Source organism: Medicago sativa, chromosome 5 (assembly GCF_051527215.1).
Source record: "Medicago sativa cultivar Bolivia chromosome 5, Bolivia_mono, whole genome shotgun sequence".
In the NCBI taxonomy this organism is placed as follows: domain Eukaryota; kingdom Viridiplantae; phylum Streptophyta; class Magnoliopsida; order Fabales; family Fabaceae; genus Medicago; species Medicago sativa.
Window position 1 is genome coordinate 53,343,954 of NC_140753.1, and position 6,000 is coordinate 53,349,953.

A 6,000-nucleotide genomic window follows, 5' to 3' on the forward strand; every position below is an offset into this window, starting at 1 on the left:
AACATTCACCCATCTTTTATAATTCCATTTCATCTTTTGCTTGTTTTAACATTGTGTTTGGAAAGGGATTTATGATATGTTTTTAATTTATACTTTATGGTATTATGGCACTATACTGGTGCTTGGTACACTTACTCACGTAGTGTTGACAGATATTAAATGGTCAAAAAATTCAACGAGAATGCAATATCAAATTCTTTGTTAATCAACATTAGAATACATTGCTGACAAAGATTTTCTGGGGAAAGGGCATAATAAAACATCTAATTGGTGGGGTGTGGGAAACTTCCAACCAAATGAGAATAGAAAGAAAACAATATTTTCAACACATGATCAACATTAATATGGTTTTGACTAATAAAAAGCGTTGATTAACATAGAAAGTTGATCGTAATTGATCGATTCAAAAAAAGTAAATTTAGGACATAGACTGCGAATATAACCAATAATGCTACCAATAGGATCTATATATTCGCCTGGAAATCGAAATTCTTTGATCTTCTCAATGCATCTTTTCTCCAAACTTTCATCCAAATTAAGATGAAGACATCCGCGGAGATCAAGAGATTCAAGAAGAGGACATCCATCTAGAATAGCAAGCAATCCATCATTAGAGAGTTCGTTATTCAAAATCATAAGCTGACGCAACCCAGGCACTGTTTTTGCAGTAGCAAACGCAACATTGTCATTCTTATCTTCTTGCTCAAGAGAAGGGATAAATTTCAGCGATTTCGAAAGTGGACAACATTTGCCAATATAATGAAAAAACCGCGTCTCAATGTAAAAACAATGATAAATGTCAAGCTCTTCTAAAAATGGCTGCTGCTTCACAACTCCCTCAAATACTTCACTTGAAATTTTATTGCATCCTTCAAGCCGTATGCATCTAAGGTGACTTGTACTGAAAATTTTAAAAACAAATGATGGAAAGATAAATCTTTTGATTAACCTAATTACTATTAAAAAAAATTATACGACAATCTGCAAATTAATTAACTCTATACATGCATAAATGCCAAAAGGATGCAGCAAAGAAAATTAACTATTTGCTGCAAACATATAGGCATGCTATAAGTTCAGAAAATAAACACCGCTAAAAAACAATCTAAAAATAAGAACCTTAGAGAATGTATAACCTTCATCTAGAAACAAAACTAGGGTCACTGATCTTACAATAACAAACTAATAGTACAAGAAACCAAAAAAAGTTTGATACTACCTGTTAGCTATGTGAAGAAGTAGATCATCGGTCCCAAATTTCTTAATATAAATGCCTTTGAGATGACCACAACTTCGGTCAACCGCATAACGACAAATCTTCTCTAAACGAGAAGAATATTCTTAGTCACGGTATGACAGAGAGATATTGTTCGTCATGTCAATGGTGCGCCATAAGAGAGGTTCCTTGCAAATGTTCCACCAGAGAGGGCACACAAAACATGCACTTGTTACTATTTCAAGTGTATCAAGTCTCTGCAGAATGTTCATGGTTATGTCTCTAGGAAGTTCAAGCCAGTTTGGTATATGAGTGATCTCAACTTCCATAATGCTGTAGGAAAACAAGAAGATAGGAATTTGCATAAGGAATTGAGATGTGATAATACACATATTCACATATATGAAGAGTTATGCTGAACGGATTTCAAGTTAAATATCGGGAATAACAATGGTCACATTATGATTTTGAATCAACTTCATTACTGATGTTTTTGGATTTCCAAACTGTTAAATTTGAATTTCCAAATTCTATCATCTACCGAAGTTGTTACTAGGTTGAGTCACGACCAGGTCGCTCTCTTTAAGACGTTTCGTGGCACTACCCAAAGTTGTGCAAGGTAGACTATCAACCACGCCGCCTCCAGGATAAAACAAGCCCAGCTACAACTGTTTGATTAACTACTGCACTGTAGTTAATCGTTCGAGAATTACACCCTCAAAATATGCCTGAATCGTTTGATCGAAGCCATTCGATACGGTACGTAACCGCTCTATTCGAAACCGTTCAAATTAATATGGTATTATTACCATTCTATTATGGTGCTGAGACCACTCAAATATGGTGTTACCACCATTCTAACTTCTCCAAAACATGAATATGGCACTACGACCACTCAAATATGGTGATACCACCATTTCTCTTTAAAATAATATATATATATATATATATATACTGTTAAGATCATTCTTTAATATGATCTTAATAGTACTCTATATTCCGAAGAATCATATATTATCGAAGGGACTATGAACTTAAGACCAAGGGACTATGGTCTTAAGAACACTCTTAATACCGAAGGGACAGAAAGGAGTAGAAGCAGAAGAAACTTGTTAAAAACAAGTCGGAGGGAGAAGAGAGGAAAAAACACAGGAAGCATCGACTGTGAATTTTCGGTGCAAAGAATCAAATGGGGCGAGCTCTCCTTTTATAGGGAGAGTTTGTAACAAAAAACGAGTGACTTGGGGATTAAGTCTGCTTAATCCTTAAGCAAACACGTTTTGTTTCTTAATTGGATATATCCGGAAGTTTCTGGATATGCTTTTGGATCGGGTCAGATCGTAACAAATTTATTTGTTACGCGTAGCGCTTACGGATAATGATTAAATTAATTAACTAATTAATTTAACATTTTCAAGTGACAAAAAAAAATATATATCAAATTTTTTTTTAAGCGTTCACCCGTTCACAAAATTGGGTACCCCAATGGCACACCCTTGGAGGTCACTTTTCCCATATATAAACACTTACTAGTTGGGGTGACCCTTCAATGTGGGACATTTTTAAGTCACTCCCACACACTAGTTTTTTCATAGTGTTTTTCTTTCCAATTTTCTTCACTAGAATTAACTAGTGTTCCAACAATCCCCCACTTGACTTCAAAATGGTTTCGAGAAATAACGTAAAACGTTTCCATAAGATTTGCTAATATACAAAGGTGTCGCCAACAACTTGAACCTTAGCATAGTGGAAGGTATTCTGATTTAACAAGAGTTGCTTACAGCATTGAACTCTATCTCAGACATAGAATCCACACACAAACCTTTTCATAGGTGTATTCTAAAAGCCCGTGCGTTTTAAGGCCCTGCACGTGTATCCCAGTTTTAACGAATGCTCTAGGAATTCTGCCTCAAAATTCCATAGGACCGGCCTAAGTTCCACATTCGTATAGGTGAGTCTATCAAGGGTACTCCTGTAGCTGTGTACCCCACTCAACATAGAGTATAGATCTCATTAAGAGTTACTATTACCTCATCCTTCTTTAGCTGCAGGATCATGCTTTCTATATTCTTTATCTCATAGCATGTTCTACCACTTCATGACTTGTTTTTACCCATTGAACCTATTTCTTGGGATCTCCAGTCATGTAGGTCGGGTTACCATCACTTGTGGGCTATAGGCATTAGTCTCATCCTACTGGATGTTTCTTGGACTTTCTCTCTATTAAGTCCTTTCGTCAAAGGATCAGCTAAGTTTTCATTCGTACGCACAAAATCAACTCTAACCGTTCCATTTAGAGATACACTATCTAATTGTGCTATGTTTTTGCCTTATCTGTCGTCTCTTACCATTGTAATAACGATTCTTAATCTTTGCAATAGCCGCGGTACTATCGCAATGAATTAACACAGCCGGTAACGGTTTCTCCCATGAAGGGATTTCAGCTAGCAAGAATCTTAGCCAACTTGTTTCTTCACTAGTTTTCTCTAGTGTTCTCTTCTCAGATTCATTCCATAGTGGACTGAGTCAATATCATTTGTTTTAACAAACAACTCCTCTAGTGATGCTCAATGTGCAAACACTAGTCGCTAAATATTCATCTGAAAGATGTTCTATTTTATATCTTGTACCATTTAAGTACAATATGTTACTCCTAGTTAAGTAATCTTAGAGTCATAGTCTTCTTAAGACACCTCATGACTCTTTCTATAGCATAGGAATGCTTCACATCCGTCTACTAGTAAACTTGCACAAGAGTTTCACGACATCGACAATGTCGGATCTAATACATTCAGTGGCATACCTAAGTGCTGCCAATGATGCTCGTATATTCTGTTTTTCTAATTCCATCTCAAGTGTTCTTACACTTGGATCATAATATTTGATTGCAAGTTTACGGTGAAATAATTACATTTCTTTAAGATATTCTCAACTTGTGAGATTTATCAAAAAAGTTATCTTTTCTGATCTAGTAATCTTGAAACCAAGAATTACTTCAATTTTTGTTTAGGTCTTTCTTATCAATGTTGTTGATAAACAATGATTTCACATCATTCATAACATGAATCTTTAAATCAAATATGAGCAAGTCGTCTTCATAGAGACATATGATCGTGCAAATATTATTTGTCACTTTCATTCAATTTATACTCATTCGATAACATTAGAATGTCAAAAAAATTTATGCCATTCCTCAAGAGTTTATTTTAGACCATTCAAATAATTATCTAACTTACAGACCTTGTTTTCTTGTCCATGAATTGCAAAAATTTTCAGGTTGTTCCATATAGACTTGTTCTTCTAGTTCACCATAAAAAGGCAACTTTCACATCCTTTTGGAGTACTATCGAGTTATAAACGGCGGCTAAAGGGACTAGTACTCTTATGGATATGATTTTAGTGACTGATGAATGAATGTCGAAGAAGTCTATATTTTTCTCTTTGTCTAAAACCTTTGACTACAAGGAAAGCCTTGTATTCATCAACCGTACCATCAGGTTTTAGTTCTTTTTTTTCAAAAAACCAAATACAACCGATTGGTTTTGCAACTATGAGACAAGTCAACCAAGTTTCATGTTTTGTTAGACTCTAGAAAATTCATTTCATCGTTTATTGCTTTTGCCATAATTCAGCATCCAATGAGGATATAACTTCTTTAAGGCTTAATGAATCTTCTTCCAATGTATAAACCAAGTTCATACTCTTTAGCAATTTTAGCTTTCTTACCTCCTTGAGGTTCTATAACATTTTGTATGATGTTTTCATAACTATTTCTAATTACATGAATGTGATTAGATATAGTGCCCCCACTAGTTCTTAATTTTTAAAGGGAAATTTATTTTGCCCCCACTAATGTCGTGCTCCCATTAGTTCTTAATTTTTAAAGGGAAATTTATTTTGCCCCCACTAATGTCGTGCTCCCATTAGAGCCGCCACTAGTGCCCCCACTATTCTTTAGTTAAAGGGGTAAATATTTACATAGAATTCGACATCTTTTAAATTCTATGATCACTTTAACATTTAGGTCATAAAACCTATATGTTTCGTTATTTATCGCATACCCGATGAATACATATTCATAGGCTCTACTAGTGAGTTCAACTCTCTTGCGGTCCAGAATCTAAGTATAGTTCAGATAATCCCAAGTTCAAAAATAAGACAAGTTGGATTGTCTTTTCTTCAAAAATTTCTTAATTAGAATTTTTTGTTCTTAGACTTGGGTACTCTATAAATTTCAATTTTCGTTATAAAAAATTGAACATTCAAGCATATCAATTTTATTTTTCCAAAGTTCACAGTCATCAATAAATATGATAAAAATATCATTTTATCATTTCTAATTTATGTGTCATCAAATTAACACATATCATTATGTTTAGAGATTCATATCCTCTAAATTCTAATTTATATGAACTTTTGATTCATATATCTTGACTGCAATAAATAAAATTGTTTAATTATATAACTATGGAATGAAGTCCAAGTTACTCAAGTTTAAAATTAAACACTTGTTCGTGATTAATTTTGATATGTCAAATATTAAAATCACATAACTAATAACATAGAAGGAGAATTTAATTTTTAATATACCATCAAAGTGCAATCTTTTTCACAAGAGTGCATGGTACACAAGTCTCTCTTTAAGTCTGAGTCAACTCAGTCTTATTCAATAGAAATCTGAAATTCAGATTCTTTCTTAAACATAAATAGAATTTCACAATTCCATTTATTTTCCTTATTGCATATTTACAAGTTTGGATTATGTAAAACGATCGATGCATATG

The 6,000-nt window shown here is 33.8% G+C and overlaps 1 pseudogene; it reads right to left on the bottom strand.

Annotated features, from left to right (window-relative positions):
• Positions 1 to 354: 354 nt before the first annotated feature.
• LOC146922975 (putative F-box/LRR-repeat protein 22) lies at positions 355 to 1,545 on the bottom strand (annotated as a pseudogene).
• Between the last annotated feature and the right edge of the window lie 4,455 nt (positions 1,546 to 6,000).